Below are 17,125 nucleotides of genomic sequence, written 5' to 3' on the forward strand. Positions count from 1 at the left end.
CACAACTTGCCTGGGCTGCGCACCAGGAAGGGCTCAAGATGGCACCCGCGTTCCGTTTTTTTCACTATCTTTCAGAACGGAAATTTTAAAATCTCGTTTTTTTTTGCCTTTTCTGGAAATTAGTGAAGGCAGCGCATCAAAGGTGCGCAACGCTGGTGCGAACCTGGGAGCGCTCCGATGTGTGCTCCAAGGTGCGGCGTGCACGAAGTCGGACCCCGGTTTGCCCCGGGTGCGCACCTCGCGTGCACCTTGGTGCGCACACCTTGGCTGGGTTGCGCGCCCTGGTGGGCACCATGGTGCGCACCAAGGAGCGCTCCGAAGTGTGCTCCAAGGTGCGGCGTGCACGAAGTCGGAGCCCGGTTTGCCCCGGGTGCGCACCTCGCGTGCACCTTCGCCGCGGTGGGCACCATGGCGTGCACGAAGTCGGAGCCCGGTTTGCCCCGGGTGCGCACCTCGCGTGCACCTTCGCCGGGGTGGGCACCTTGGTGTGCAGACCTTGGCTGGGTTGCGCGCCCTGGTGGGCACCATGGTGCGCACCAAGGAGCGCTCCGAAGTGTGCTCCAAGGTGCGGCCTGCACGAAGTCGGAGCCCGGTTTGCCCCGGGTGTGCACCTCGGGTGGGCACCTTGGTGCGCATGCCTTGCCTGGGCTGCGCACCAGGGCGGGCTCAAGATGGCACCCGCGTTCCTTTTTTTTCACTATCTTTCAAAACGGAAATTTTAAAATCTCATTTTTTTTTGCCTTTTTCTGGAAATTAGTGAAGGCAGCGCATCAAAGGTGCGCACCTCGCTGCCCACCACGGTGCGCAACGCCGGTGGGCACCCGGGAGTGCTTCGAAGTGTGCTCCAAGGTGCTGCGTGCACGTTGTCGGAGCCCGGTTTGCCCCGGGTGCGCACCTCGCGTGCACCTTCGTCGGGGTGGGCACCTTGGCTGGGTTTGCCCCGGCTGCGCTCCGAAGCGGGGTTATTGGAGCGCCGCCTCTTTTTTTGTCGGAGCGTTTGGTGGGGTTTCTCGCATTGGCTCTTCCGAGGCCCGGTTGCCACCCTGGCGCGCACGAAGTCGGAAGTAGGGTTAATTGCCCGGGTGCGCACCTTTGCCAGGGTGGGCACCTTACCTGGGCTGCGCACCAGGGCGGGCTCAAGATGGCACGCGCGTTCCGTTTTTTTCACTATCTTTCAAAACGGAAATTTTAAAATCTCCTTTTTTTTTTGCCTTTTCTGGAAATTAGCGAAGGCAGCGCATCAAAGGTGCGCACCTCGCTGCCCACCTTGGTGTGCTCTGAGGTGCGCACCCGGGAGCGCTACGAAGTGTGCTCCAAGGTGCGGCGTGCACGTTGTCGGAGCCCGGTTTGCCCCGGGTGCGCACCTCGCCTGCACCTTGGCCGGGGTGGGCACCTTGGCTGGGTTTGCCCAGGGTGCGCTCCGAAGCGGGGTTACTGGAGCGCCCCCTCTTTTTTTGTCAGAGCGTTTGGTGGGGTTTCTCGCATTGGCTCTTCCCAGGCCCGGTTGTTGGGTGCGCTCCCACCCTGGCGCGCGCGAAGTTGGAAGTTGGATTAATTGCCCGGGCGCGCACCTTCGCCAGGGTGGGCACCTTGGTGCGCACACCTTGGCTGGGCTGCGCACCAGGGCGGGCTCAAGATGGCACCAGCATTCCCTTTTTCTCACTATCTTTCAAAACGGAAATTTTAAAATCTCGTTTTTTTTTTGCCTTTTATGGAAATTAGTGAAGGCATCGCATCAAAGGTGCGCACCTCGCTGCCCACCTTGGTGTGCTCCGAGGTGCCCACCACGGTGCGCAACGCCGGTGCGAACCCGGGAGCGCCCCGATGTGTGCTCCAAGGTGCGGCGTGCACGAAGTCGGACCCCGGTTTGCCCCGGGTGCGCACCTCGCGTGCACCTTGGTGCGCACACCTTGGCTGGGTTGCGCGGCCTGGTGGGCACCATGGTGCGCACCAAGGAGCGCTCCGAAGTGTGCTCCAAGGTGCGGCGTGCACGAAGTCGGAGCCCGGTTTGCCCCGGGTACGCACCTCGCGTGCACCTTCGCCGGGGTGGGCACCTCGGCTGGGTTGCGCGCCCTGGTGCGCACCAAGGAGCGCTCCGAAGTGTGCTCCAAGGTGCGGCGTGCACGAAGTCGGAGCCCGGTTTGCCCCGGGTGCGCACCTTCGCCGCGGTGCGCACCATGGCGTGCACGAAGTCGGAGCCCGGTTTGCCCCGGGTGCGCACCTCGCGTGCACCTTCGGCGGGGTTGCGCGCCCTGGTGGGCACCATGGTGCGCACCAAGGAGCGCTCCGAAGTGTGCTCCAAGGTGCGGCGTGCACGAAGTCGGAGCCCGGTTTGCCCCGGGTGCGCACCTCGCGTGCACCTTCGGCGGGGTTGCGCGCCCTGGTGGGCACCATGGTGCGCACCAAGGAGCGCTCCGAAGTGTGCTCCAAGGTGCGGCGTGCACGAAGTCGGAGCCCGGTTTGCCCCGGGTGCGCACCTCGCGTGCACCTTCGCCGCGGTGGGCACCATGGCGTGCACGAAGTCGGAGCCCGGTTTGCCCCGGGTGCGCACCTCGCGTGCACCTTCGCCGGGGTGGGCACCTCGGCTGGGTTGCGCGCCCTGGTGCGCACCAAGGAGCGCTCCGAAGTGTGCTCCAAGGTGCGGCGTGCACGAAGTCGGAGCCCGGTTTGCCCCGGGTGCGCACCTCGCGTGCACCTTCGCCAGGGTGGGCACCTCGGTGCGCACACCTTCTCAATGTTTTCTTGCCTTTTCTGGAAATTGGTGAAGGCAGCGCATCAAAGGTGCGCACCTCGGTGTGCTCCGAGGTGCGAACCCGAGAGCGCTCCGAGGTGCCCACGAAGTCGAAAGTCGGGTTAATTGCATTGTTTTCCCCGGGTGCGCTCCGAGGTGCGCAACATCGGCGCGCACCAAGGAGGGCTCCGAAGTGTGCTCCAAGGTGCGCACGATGGCGTGCACCTCTGGTGCGCACGATTCGGAGCTCGGTTTGACCGGGGTGCGCACACCTTGGCTGGGTTGCGCACCTTTTGTGCGCTCCAAGGTGCGCACGAAGTCGGAGCTCGGTTTGCCCCGGGTGCGCACCTTCGCCAGGGTGCGCACCTTGATGCGCACGCCTTGGCTGGGCTGCGCACCTTGGTGGGCGCCATGGTGCGCACCTTTCGTGCGCTCCAAGGTGCGCACGAAGTCGGAGCTCGGTTTGCCCCGGGTGCGCACCTTGGTGGGCGCCATGGTGCACTCCGAGGTGCCCAAGATTGGTGCGCACCAAGGAGCGCTCCGAAGTGCGCTCCAAGGTGCGCGCGAAGTCGAAAGTTGGGTTAATTGTCCGGTTTGCCTCGGGTGCGCACCTTGCGTGCACCTTCGCCAGGGTGGGCGCCTTGGTGCGCACACCTTGGCTGGGCTGCGCACACCTTGGCACCCGCGTTTCCTTCATTTTAAATTTTTTTTTTTTACAATCTCTCAAGTGGGAAATTCTATAATCTCAACTTTTTTTGCCTTTTCAGGAAACTTTTGAATGGAGCGCATCATTGGTGCGCTCCGAAGTGTGCTCCAAAGCTCTCTCCAGCTGCGTGCACCTGCCCCGGCCGCGCACCCGGCCCCGCCCAGCTTCGCTCACCTGTCCCGGGCGTCTGGTGCGGAACCTTAGAGTAAGAAACATCACCGTGCACCTTGGCCAACGTGCGCGACTCGACCGAGCGCGCACTGGCCGAGGTGCACACCGATTTCACCTGGGTGCGCGCGCAGCACCTCGGGCGCACCGGGGTGCGCGCACAACGCCCGGGTTGCACCGTGGCCTGTGTGCTCGGGGTGCCTCGGGTGCGCGCTCGGTGTCGCCCCCGCGCGCGCGGTAGTGCGGGCAGCGCACCCCGGCCCGGCCCGGCCCCGACGAGAACGCAAACGGGCAAAAGGTTTATTCAAATAGCATTGCGACGCCCGGCGAAAAACTAAAAAAGGGTGCAACACCGGGACTTCCCGGGAGGTCACCCATCCCAGTACTACTCCGGCCCAAGCGCGCTTAACTGCGGAGTTCTGATGGGATCCGGTGCACTAATGCTGGTATGATCGCACCCGTTATGAGCTTGTCGCAGTGTGTACTTAGCAAACCGCGACCCACGTGCGAATCCACCCCGGCCACCCACCCCCGTCGAGGTGCACACCCTCCCTCGCGAAGTGCGCCCCGTTCGCCAAGTGTGAGCCCTGCCCGGGTGCGCGCACCTTGCTAGGGCGTCGGGTGTGCACCCGGCCCGGCCTACGTGCGTGCACCTGGAGGGGGCGTCGTGTGCGTGCAGTGTCCCGTCTGCAACGCGGTGCCCACACACCACCTCGGGCGCAACGACCTGCGCTCACATGTGGGCCGAGTGCACCTTGGTGCATGTTCGGGGCGCCTCGGGTGCACGCTCGATCTTGCCCCGGTGCACCAAGGCGCTCGGTTTGCCCCGGGTGCGCACTTGGTGCAAGGTGGGCACCCAAAATAGGGATCAAGCACCAAAACACAAGTTTCGGGATGCAAAATGGGACCCAAGGACCACAAATGCGTTCCAAGACCCATGATGGGTCCACGAGAACAAAAATGTGTTCCGAGACTTAATAAACAAATATTGGGTTTTAGGAGAAGAAACATGCTCTGATGCCCAAAACGAGAATCGACCCCGAAAAGGCCACAGGCCAAAAGTGGGATGCGAGACAAAAAAAAATGGGACCCGAGGACCAAAATTGGGTTCCCAGGTCGAAGACAGGGCAACCGGACAAGAAACGACCTCTAAGGCTCGAAATGAGTCCCGACGACTAAAACTTGACAAGAAGCACCCATCAGGCACCCAACTCGACACCCATGGGATGCCGACCCACCCGGGCTTCCACCTAGCACACCTTGGCACCCACCCACCCTCGCACCCAACCTCGCACCCAACTTAGCACCTTTGAACCCACATTGGCACTCACCCTGACCCTGGCACCTTGGAACCCACATTGGCACTCACCTTGACCCTGGCACCCACCTTTGCACTCACCTTGGGACCCACCCTGGCTCCCACCTCGGCACCCACCCAGACACCCACCTTGGTTCCTTGGCACCCACCTTGGATCCTTGGCACCCACCCCGACACCCACCTTGGCACGCAACTTGGCTACTTGCCACCCACCTTGGCTCCTTGACGCCCACCCCGACAACCACCCCGTGACCTACCCTGGCTAGGGTTGGTGCACACCCACCCTGGTGCCCACCTTGGCACCCACCCTATGACCCACCTTGGCACGCACCTTAGTACCCACCCCGTTACCCACCCTAGGACCCACCCCGTGACCCACCTTGGCCAGGGTGGGTGCACCCACCCTGGTGCCCACCTTGGCACCCACCCATCCTAGCACCCAGCCTGTGACCGGGCTTGGAACCCAACCTTGCACCCGCACCCGTCTTGGCCAGTGTGGGTGCGCACCCATCCTGGCACCCACGTTGTGACACACCCTTTAACCCACGCACCCTAGCACCCACGTTGGCACCCACCTTGGAACCCAACCTAGCAACTTGGCACCCACCCCGTGACCCACCTTGGCATCCACCATAGCAGTCGCCGACTTGGCACCCACCTCGGCACCCACCTTGACACTTGTGGACCCACCTTGCCACTCACCCTAGCATCGACCCATCCTAGCACCCACCCTGGCACCTTTGCACCCTAGCACTCACCCATCCTAGCACCTAACCTGTGACCCACCTTGACACTCACCCTCGCACCCACCTTGGAACCCAACCTAGCACCCACCCACCCTGACACCAACCCTAGCACCTACCCACCCTTGCACCCACCCTGTGACCCATCTTGGCACCCACCCATCCTACCACTCAACCTATCACCCACCTTCTCACCCACCTTGGCATCCACCTTAGCACCCACCCACACTGGCACCTTGGCACCCACCTCGGGCAAGGTGGGTGCACACCCACCCTGGCACCCAATTTAGAACCCACCGAGCATGTTACCCACCTTGGCACCCACATTGCAGCCCACCCTAGTACCCACCCTATGACCCACATTGGCATCCACACCCTAGCACCCAGGCACCTCGACACCCGCCTTGACACCCACCCTAGCACTGAACCTGTGACCCACCTTGGAACTCACCCTAGAACCCACCCACCCTGTGAACCACCTTGGCATCCACCTTAGCACCCACCCACCTTGGCACCCACTCTAGCACTCACCCATCCTAACACCCAACTTGTTACCCACCTTGGCACCCGCCCTCGCGTCCACCTTGAAACCCACCCTAGCACCCACCCACGCAGGAGCCCACCTTGGCACCCAACCTAACACCCACGCATCCTGGCACCCAACTTGTGACCCACCTTGGAACCCACCCTAGTACCCACCTTTGAACCCACTATATCACCAACCCACCTTGGCACCCACCCTATGACCCTCTTTGGAATCCACCCTAGCACGCACCCACCCTGGCACCCACCATGGAGCGCACCCTAGCACCCACCCACCTCGGCACGCACCTCAACACCCACCTTGGTGTGCGCACTGCGCCAACCTCTCAAAGACCCTATGTGGTGCGCTCCAAAGTGTACACCTTTGGTGCGCTCCAAGGTGCGCACCTTTGGTGCACACCGAGGTGCACACCAAAGTGTGCACCGAGGTGAGCACCAAAGTGCACTCCAGGGTGCACACCAAGGCGTGCACCTTTGGTGCGGTCAATGCAAACGAATTCGGAAGTTGGGGTCGATGTCCTAATCGCTGCTGCAGACTACACGTATGAGAATCGGACAAATAGCTTTATATAGGGGAGGTGTTGCGTTTGATGGGTCGACTCCCCTGGTTGTGTGCACTGCACCAACTTCAAAGACCCTGTCTTGTTTAAGAAGTCAAAAGTTGGGGTGGATGTCCTAATCATTGCTGCAGTCTACGCATGTATGAGAATCAGACAAATAGCTTATATAGGGGAGGTGTTGCATTCGGTGGGTTGACTCCCCTGGTTGTGCGCACTGCGCCAACCTCAAAGACCCCGCATAGCAGAAGAAGTCGGAAGTCGGATTTTGGTGAGCACCAAGGCGTGCACCTTTGGTGCGGTCAACGCAGACGAATTCAGAAGTTGGGGTGGATGTCCTAATCGTTGTTGCAGGCTACACATGTATGAGAATCAGACAAATAGCTTATATAGGGGAGGTGTTGGGTTTGATGGGTCAACTCCCTTGGTTGTGCGCATTACGCCAACCTCAAAGACCTTGTTTTCGTTAAGAAGTCAAAAGTTGGGGTCAATGTCCTAATGGCTCCTGCAGGCTACACATGTATGAGAATCGGACAAATAGCTTATATAGGGGAGGTGTTGGGTTTGATGGGTCGACTCCCCTGGTTGTGCGCATTACGTCAACCTCAAAGACCTTGTTTTCGTTAAGAAGTCAAAAGTTGGGGTCGATGTCCTAATTGCTCCTGTAGACTACACATGTATGAGAATCAGACAAATAGCTTATATAGGGGAGGTGTTGGGTTTGATGGGTTGACTCCCCTAGTTGTTCGCATTACACCAACCTCAAAGACCTTGTTTTCGTTTAGAAGCCGAAAGTTGGGGTCGATGTCCTAATTGCTCCTGCAGGCTACGCATGTATGAGAATCAGACAAATAGCTTATATAGGGGAGGTGTTGGGTTTGATGGGTCGACTCCCCTGGTTGTGCGCATTGCGCCAACCTCAAAGACCCTGCATTGCGGATGAAGTCGAAAGTCAGAGTTTGGTGTGCTACAAGGTGTGGTCGAAGGTGCTCACCTAGGTGTGCACCTTTGGAGCACAGGAAAAGTGCCCTCCAAAAGTGCGCACCTTTGGAGTGCACAAAAGTGCCCTCCAAAAGTGCGCACCTTTGGAGCGCAGAAAAGTGCCCTCCAAAAAGTGCCCTCCAAAAGTGCGCACCTTTGGAGCGCAGAAAAGTGCCCTCCAAAAAGTGCCCTCCAAAAGTGCGCACCTTTGGAGCGCAGAAAAGTGCCCTCCAAAAAGTGCCCTCCAAAAGTGCGCACCTTTGGAGCGCAGAAAAGTGCCCTCCAAAAAGTGCCCTCCAAAAGTGCGCACCTTTGGAGCGCAGAAAAGTGCCCTCCAAAAAGTGCCCTCCAAAAGTGCGCACCTTTGGAGCGCAGAAAAGTGCCCTCCAAAAAGTGCCCTCCAAAAGTGCGCACCTTTGGAGCGCAGAAAAGTGCCCTCCAAAAAGTGCCCTCCAAAAGTGCGCACCTTTGGAGCGCAGAAAAGTGCCCTCCAAAAAGTGCCCTCCAAAAGTGCGCACCTTTGGAGCGCAGAAAAGTGCCCTCCAAAAAGTGCCCTCCAAAAGTGCGCACCTTTGGAGCGCAGAAAAGTGCCCTCCAAAAAGTGCCCTCCAAAAGTGCGCACCTTTGGAGCGCAGAAAAGTGCCCTCCAAAAGTGCGCACTTTTGGTGCGCACCAAGGCGCTGGTTCGGTCGTTGCAGGCGAGTTCGGAAGTTGGGGTCGATGTCCTGAGCGGAGGTGCAAACTACACAGGTGTCGGAATCGGACAAATAGCTTATATAGGGGAGGTGTATGCTTCGATGGGTCGACTCCCCAGGTTGAGCGCACCGCGCCAACCTCAAAGACCCTACGGTATGGATGAAGTCGGAAGTTGGGTCCGATGACCGATTCGATTAGTAGGTATGCTCATGAGGTCGGAATTTGGGTCCGATGACCTGCCATGTGCAGGAAGGCGAATGTTGACACTGTGCGTTGCAAGGTGCACACCAAGGCGCTGGTGCGGTCTTTTTAGTCGAGTTCGGAAGTTGGGGTCGATGTCCTGATCGGAGGTGCAAGCTACACAGGTGTGGGAATCGGACAAATAGCTTATATAGGGGAGGTGTATGCTTCGTTGGGTCGACTCCCCGGGTTGAGCGCACCGCGCCAACCTCAAAGACCCTACGGTATGGATGAAGTCGGAAGTTGGGTCCGATGACCGATTCGATATGTAGGCATACTCGCGAGGTCGGAATTTGGGTCCGATGACCTGCCACGTGCAGGAAGGCGAATGTTGGCACTGTGCGTTGCAAGGTGCGCACCAAGGCGCTGGTTCGGTCGTTGGAGGCGAGTTCGGAAGTTGGGGTCGATGTCTTGATCGGAGGTGCAAACTACACAGGTGTGGGAATCGGACAAATAGCTTATATAGGGGAGGTGTATGCTTCGTTGGGTCGACTCCCCGGGTTGAGCGCACCGCGCCAACCTCAAAGACCCTACGGTATGGATGAAGTCGGAAGTTGGGTCCGATGACCGATTCGATATGTAGGCATACTCGCGAGGTCGGAATTTGGGTCCGATGACCTGCCATGTGCAGGAAGGCGAATGTTGGGACTGTGCGTCGCAAGGTGCGCACCAAGGCGCTGGTGCCGTCGTTGCAGTCGAGTTCGGAAGTTGGGGTCGATGTCCTGGTCAGAGGTGCAAACTACACAGGTGTGGGAATCGGACAAATAGCTTATATAGGGGAGGTGTATGCTTCGATGGGTCGACTCCCTGGGTTGAGCGCACCGCGCCAACCTCAAAGACCCTACAGTATGGATGAAGTCGGAAGTTGGGTCCGATGACCGATTCGATACGTAGGCATATTGGCGAGGTCTGAATTTGTGTCCGATGACCTGCCATGCGCAGGAAGGCGGAATTTGGGTCCGATGACCGAGTTGATGGCGTGCCATGCGCAGAAAGGCGGAATTTGGGTCCGATGACCGAGTTGATGTTGATGGCCCGCCATGCACAGGAAGGCGGAATTTGGGTCCGATGACCGATTTGAAGGCGTGCCATACGCAAAAAGGCGGAGTTTGGGTCCGATGACCGAGTTGATATTGATGGCCCGCCATGCGCAGGAAGGCGGAATTTGGGTCCGATGACCTGACATACGCATGGAGTCCGACTCGGGGGCCGATGTTCGATTCGATGACTTGCATTGTGGGTAAAGTCGGAAGTTGTGGTCTTTGACCCGATTCGATGACCAGACTTCGGCTGCTTGAGAATCGGACAAATAACTTATATAGGGGAGGTAGTGTTCTCGAGCATCCTCCCCCCGTGCCCGTTTATGTCGATTGATGCTGGTGCTCGACTGGTTGGAGCGCTCGGATGCAAAAATCTTGCACCAGGATTTATCGATTGTGATGGACACGGCAAGTCTCCTGATTGCTATGCAGGAGCTCATCGTGAATCTCTATGCGGCCTTGGTATGGACTCGACCTGCGGAATGGTTCGGCAATGGTAGTCGCTCCAACACGTCCTTGCAATGGCCACAGAGGTGATTCGACTAGAGCTCCAGTCTAGCTTTTGGGTTGCTTGGCGGACTGGTATAGCCGCGATCGAGTTCCGGCCATGAACGTTTTAGATAGCTCTTGGGCTTTCTGGGACGGAAGTCGGAAGTTTGGGCTGTTGTCCGATTTGATGACCATTCTTCGGATGTGTGAGAATCGGACAAATAACTTATATAGGGGACTGTGTTGTCTCACGCAGCCCCCTCCGTGCCCCTCTATCTCGACCGATGTTGGTGCTTGAAAGGGTTGGGATCGCTCGGATTTATAAACGTGCACCACCATTTGTCGAGTGTGAGGGACGCGGCAGGTCTCCTAAATGCTATGCGGGCGCTCTCTGAGAATCTCTATCCGGCCTCGACACAGACTAGTCTTGCTGAATGGTTTGGCACTGGTAGTCGATCCAACACGTCGTTGTTGTGGCCGCCTAGGCGATTCGATTCGAGCCCCCGTCTAGCTTTTGGGTTGCTTGGCGGATTTTGCCCTATCCGCAAGTGAGCTCGGTCCCTAAACGTTCGAGAAACCCGATTGCTATGCGCCGACTCTCTTTCTTGCGAGCCTCCATCTAGCTTTTGGGTCTCTACGGAACGGAAGTCGGAATCTGGGACCGTTGTTTGATTCGACGAGGCAGACTACGGTTGTGCGAGAATCGGACAAATAACTTATATAGGGGAGGTGTTGACTGGAGCATTCTCCCCCGTGCCCCTCTAACTCGACCAATGCTGGCGCTCGAACGGTGGTAGCGCTCGGATTTTCATTGAGCGCCAGCATTGGTCGATTTAGAGGGGCATGCGAGATTCCCGAATGCTATGCGAGGGCTCTAACGGAAATGTCTATTGGTTTCGGTATGGATGCAATTGCGAGTGGTTCGGCAAAGGTAGTCGTTCCGATGCGTCCATGTCGTGGCCAAATCGATAATTCGATTTGAGCCCTCGTATAGCATTTGGGTCTCTCGATGTGATTCCGCATTCCAGTCCCTTTGGGCACTGCTTGAGCCGCATCCCAGGGGGTTCCCTTCCCAATAATCTGCCTCGCAACCCGATTGCTATGCGGTGAGGCTCCTCGGCCGCCTCGGAACTATCTGTGTATCGGACGCGTCGCGGGATAAGGGGTTGTCACTGGTAGTCGCCCAAGCGCGTCCGATGCTTGGACCATTCCGAGGCGGCCCTGAAGCCTCTTCCGTCTAGCCGTTGGGTCCTTCTCGCCGCATCCCTCGCCTCGCACCCCGATTGCTATGCGGTGAGGCTCCTCGGCCGCCTCGGAACTATCTGTGTATCGGACGCGTCGCGGGATAAGGGGTTGTCATTGGTAGTCGCCCCAAGCGCGTCCGATGCTTGGACCATTCCGAGGCGGCCCTGAAGCCTCTTCCGTCTAGCCGTTGGGTCCTTCTCGCCGCATCCCTCGCCTCGCACCCCGATTGCTATGCGGTGAGGCTCCTCGGCCGCCTCGGAACTATCTGTGTATCGGACGCGTCGCGGGATAAGGGGTTGTCATTGGTAGTCGCCCCAAGCGCGTCCGATGCTTGGACCATTCCGAGGCGGCCCTGAAGCCTCTTCCGTCTAGCCGTTGGGTCCTTCTCGCCGCATCCCTCGCCTCGCACCCCGATTGCTATGCGGTGAGGCTCCTCGGCCGCCTCGGAACTATCTGTGTATCGGACGCGTCGCGGGATAAGGGGTTGTCACTGGTAGTCGCCCCAAGCGCGTCCGATGCTTGGACCATTCCGAGGCGGCCCTGAAGCCTCTTCCGTCTAGCCGTTGGGTCCTTCTCGCCGCATCCCTCGCCTCGCACCCCGATTGCTATGCGGTGAGGCTCCTCGGCCGCCTCGGAACTATCTGTGTATCGGACGCGTCGCGGGATAAGGGGTTGTCACTGGTAGTCGCCCCAAGCGCGTTCGATGCTTGGACCATTCCGAGGCGGCCCTGAAGCCTCTTCCGTCTAGCCGTTGGGTCCTTCTCGCCGCATCCCTCGCCTCGCACCCCGATTGCTATGCGGTGAGGCTCCTCGGCCGCCTTGGAACTATCTGTGTATCGGACGCGTCGCGGGATAAGGGGTTGTCACTGGTAGTCGCCCCAAGCGCGTCCGATGCTTGGACCATTCCGAGGCGGACCCGAAGCCTCTTCCGTCTAGCCGTTGGGTCCTTCTCGCCGCATCCCTCGCCTCGCACCCCGATTGCTATGCGGTGAGGCTCCTCGGCCGCCTCTGGAACTATCTGTGTATCGGACGCGTCGCGGGATAAGGGGTTGTCACTGGTAGTCGCCCCAAGCGCGTCCGATGCTTGGACCATTCCGAGGCGGACCCGAAGCCTCTTCCGTCTAGCCGTTGGGTCCTTCTCGCCGCATCCCTCGCCTCGCACCCCGATTGCTATGCGGTGAGGCTCCTCGGCCGCCTTGGAACTATCTGTGTATCGGACGCGTCGCGGGATAAGGGGTTGTCACTGGTAGTCGCCCCAAGCGCGTCCGATGCTTGGACCATTCCGAGGCGGACCCGAAGCCTCTTCCGTCTAGCCGTTGGGTCCTTCTCGCCGCATCCCTCGCCTCGCACCCCGATTGCTATGCGGTGAGGCTCCTCGGCCGCCTTGGAACTATCTGTGTATCGGACGCGTCGCGGGATAAGGGGTTGTCACTGGTAGTCGCCCCAAGCGCGTCCGATGCTTGGACCATTCCGAGGCGGACCCGAAGCCTCTTCCGTCTAGCCGTTGGGTCCTTCTCGCCGCATCCCTCGCCTCGCACCCCGATTGCTATGCGGTGAGGCTCCTCGGCCGCCTTGGAACTATCTGTGTATCGGACGCGTCGCGGGATAAGGGGTTGTCACTGGTAGTCGCCCCAAGCGCGTCCGATGCTTGGACCATTCCGAGGCGGCCCCGAAGCCTCTTCCGTCTAGCCGTTGGGTCCTTCTCGCCGCATCCCTCGCCTCGCACCCCGATTGCTATGCGGTGAGGCTCCTCGGCCGCCTTGGAACTATCTGTGTATCGGACGCGTCGCGGGATAAGGGGTTGTCACTGGTAGTCGCCCCAAGCGCGTCCGATGCTTGGACCATTCCGAGGCGGCCCCGAAGCCTCTTCCGTGTAGCCGTTGGGTCCTTCTCGCCGCATCCCTCGCCTCGCACCCCGATTGCTATGCGGTGAGGCTCCTCGGCCGCCTTGGAACTATCTGTGTATCGGACGCGTCGCGGGATAAGGGGTTGTCACTGGTAGTCGCCCCAAGCGCGTCCGATGCTTGGACCATTCCGAGGCGGACCTGAAGCCTCTTCCCTCTAGCCGTTGGGGCTTTCTCGCCGCATCCCTCGCCTCGCACCCTGATTGCTATGCTGTGAGGCTCCTCGGCCGCCTTGGAACTATCTGTGTATCGGACGCATCGCGGGATAAGGGGTTGGCAGTGGTAGTCGCCCCAAGCGCATCCGATGCTTGGACCATTCCGAGGCGGCCCTGCAGCCTCTTCCGTCTAGCCGTTGGGGCCATCTCGCCGCATCCCCCACCTCGCACCACGATTGCTATGCGGTGAGGCTCCTTGGCCGCCTCGGAACTATCTGTGTATCGGACGCATCGCGGGATAAGGGGTTGTCACTGGTAGTCGCCCCAAGCGCGTCCGATGCTTGGACTATTCCGAGGCGGCCCTGCAGCCTCTTCCGTCTAGCCGTTGGGGCCATCTCGCTGCATCCCCCACCTCCTCGGCCGCCTCGGAACTATCTGTGTATCGGACGCATCGCGGGATAAGGGGTTGGCAGTGGTAGTCGCCCCAAGCGCGTCCGATGCTTGGACTATTCCGAGGCAGCCCTGCAGCCTCTTCCGTCTAGCCTTTGGGGCCATCTCGCCGCATCCCTCGCCTCGCACCCCGATTGCTATGCGGTGAGGCTCCTCGGCCGCCTGGGAACTATCTTCGTATCGGACGCATCGCGGGAAAGGGGTTGTCACTGGTAGTCGCCCCAAGCGCGTCCGATGCTTGGACTATTCCGAGGCGGCCCTGTGGCCTCTTCCGTCTAGCCGTTGGGGCCATCTCGCCGCATCCCCCACCTCGCACCCCGATTGCTATGCGGTGAGGCTCTTCGGCCGCCTTGGAACTATCTTCGTATCGGACGCATCGCGGGATAAGGGGTTGTCACTGGTAGTGGCCCCAAGCGCGTCCGATGCTTGGACTATTCCGAGGCGGCCCTGCAGCCTCTTCCGTCTAGCCGTTGGGGCCATCTCGCCGCATCCCCCACCTCGCACCCCGATTGCTATGCGGTGAGGCTCCTCGGCCGCCTTGGAACTATCTTCGTATCGGACGCATCGCGGGATAAGGGGTTGTCACTGGTAGTCGCCCCAAGCGCGTCCGATGCTTGGACTATTCCGACGCGGCCCTGTGGCCTCTTCCGTCTAGCCGTTGGGGCCATCTCGCCGCATCCCCCACCTCGCACCCCGATTGCTATGCGGTGAGGCTCCTCGGCCGCCTTGGAACCATCTTCGTATCGGACGCATCGCGGGATAGGGGGCTGTCACTGGTAGTCGCCCCAAGCGTGTCCGATGCTTGGACCATTCCTAGGCGGCCCTGAAGCCTCTTCCGTCTAGCCGTTGGGGCCTTCCCGCCCCATCCCTCGCCTCGCACCCCCGATTGCTATGCGGTGAGGCTCCTCGGCCGCCTTGGAACCATCTGTGTATCGGACGCATCGCGGGATAAGGGGTTGGCACTGGCAGTCGCCCCAAGCGCGTCCGATGCTTGGACCATTCCGAGGTGGCCCTGAAGCCTCTTCCGTCTAGCCGTTGGGGCCTTCCCGCCCCATCCCTCGCCTCGCACCCCGATTGATATGCGGTGAGGCTCCTCGGCCGCCTTGGAACTATCTGTGTATCGGACGCATCGCGGGATAAGGGGTTGGCACTGGTAGTCGTCCCAATCGCATCCGATGCTTGGACCATTCCGAGGCGGCCCTGCAGCCTCTTCCGTTTAGCCGTCGGGGCCTTCCCGCCGCATCCCTCGCCTCGCATCCCGATTCCTATGCGGTGAGTCTTCTCGGCCGCCGCGGAACTATACCTGTTATTGCTACTGCATCCTTCGGCTGGTAACCTCCTCTGCCGCCTTGGAACGTTCTCTTTGTCGGACGCGTCGCGGGATAAGGGGTTGGCACTGGTAGTCGCCCCAAGCGCGCCCGATGCATAGACCGCTCCGAGTCGACCTTGCTTTCAGCCTCTCACATGCATAGACCTCTCTGAGTCGACCCTGCAGCCTCTCACGTTTAGCCTTTGGAATCTCGCCTCACAACATGATTGCTATCCTTGATGCATCCCTTGCCTCGAGCCCTGATTGCTTTCTTGGCTGCATCCCTCCTCTCCTCACAGCCCGGTTGTCATCACTGCTTCATCCGTCGCTTCATGCATTCTGGCTGCTGGGCCCTTCCCACCGCACACCTCGATTGCTATCTCTTCTGCATCACACACCCCGATTGCTATCTCTGCTACATCCCTCGGCTCTCACTTCTGCATCCTTCGCCTCACACCTCGATTGCTATCAATGCTGCATCCGTAACCTCACACCCCGATTGCTATGCGGGGAGGCTCCTTGGCCGCCTTGGAAATTTCTGTGTGTCGGACGCACCGCGGGATAAGGGGTTGGCACTGGTAGTCGCCCCAAGTGCGCCCGATTCTTAGACCGCTTCGAGGTGACCTCGTAGCCTCTTTCGTCCAGGCTTCCTGCCTTCAACGCCCTTTTTACACCTCGATTGCTATGCGCGGGCTCGTTGGCGTCTATCACCTCTCTGCGAAGAGTGGCACGATGATTGTTGGGGTAAATCGTAGCAGTCCGATCTCTGGCCTTGGGCCATTGTGAGGGCTGATCGATTTCCTGTGCGCATCTCGTGTTCGCCCAGTAACAGACTCGACGACTTGTAATCGGTCTTGTTCCCGATTGTTCCTGGAGGTAGTCTTCGGAACTCTTGGATTTGACCTGTCACTCGAACTGTCCTCTTCCGAGGATGCTTGTGTGTGTGTGCTTGTGCCATTTCCTTGGCGGTATTAACGAGATATTAAAGAGCGGAGTGAGCGCCTCGCCCAGCTATGTTTGGGGCTCTCACTCCCTTACCCGGTGTGCGACCGCTTTGCACGTAGGTTGCGGAGCATCGCGACTCTTTCGATGTTTGGCGGTTGTCTTCCGGTGATGCGTTGGTCCCGAAGTGCACGTTACTAGCATTTCTGCCATTGTTCTCGATCTTTGGCACGTTCCTTCGTTGCAATTGGATATATATCTCCGTTTATACGCGCAGGCTTCTCCCGCCTATTCAGCGCTGTCCCACTCTCAGCACTCTCGTGGTCTCCTTGGCTTCTCTCTCCCGTGAGCGAGCTCTCTTCTCGAGTCTTTTCCATGTCCCATGGAGGTTGCCTTGCGAAATTCGGGCACACAAACGTGACCGGATAAGAGCGGAATTGCCTATGAGGAGAAGCTCACCTTAGGGAGCAGCAATGCCGAGTGTTTCGACAGAGGGTAGAGGGGGCGTTGTTTGGGCGGTTGCACAAAAGAGTGCTACGTTTGCACTGAAGGTTGCTTCTTCGTCTCCGACGAACTCTTCGAGGCAAAAAAGCTTGTTTACGGGGTCGAGGTGGGACTGTTCGTAGCGAGTTGCGCCACCAAAAGTGCGTAGGGGGCATATACCTGGGAAATGGATGTCTCTGAGTGGCCTTACTCGGTCGCGTGCACGGTGCATTCTCTAACGGCAGGACTGTCGCGAGCATGTGCGGTTCGGATGTTTTCGGGTAAAGGGTTCCGTACGGGATGTTCTTCCCAGGCTCCTGTGAACCGAGACTCTGCATCGTCATGCTCCGGCTCCCGTGGGTGCTTCATGCCTCGTCGAGCTGTTTGTCGTGGACGATTAAGGCCGAGGCCTTCCTTCGAGAGGG

The 17,125-nt window shown here is 59.5% G+C and overlaps 1 non-coding gene across 1 annotated transcript; it reads right to left on the reverse strand.

Moving 5' to 3' along the window:
* Nucleotides 1-3,946: 3,946 nt before the first annotated feature.
* On the reverse strand, nucleotides 3,947-4,065 carry LOC131866833 (5S ribosomal RNA). The gene has a single exon (XR_009365432.1). It is a non-coding gene; the product is annotated as a 5S ribosomal RNA (ribosomal RNA).
* Nucleotides 4,066-17,125: the final 13,060 nt, after the last annotated feature.

This window comes from Cryptomeria japonica, unplaced genomic scaffold (genome assembly GCF_030272615.1).
Source record: "Cryptomeria japonica unplaced genomic scaffold, Sugi_1.0 HiC_scaffold_155, whole genome shotgun sequence".
Lineage (NCBI taxonomy): Eukaryota > Viridiplantae > Streptophyta > Pinopsida > Cupressales > Cupressaceae > Cryptomeria > Cryptomeria japonica.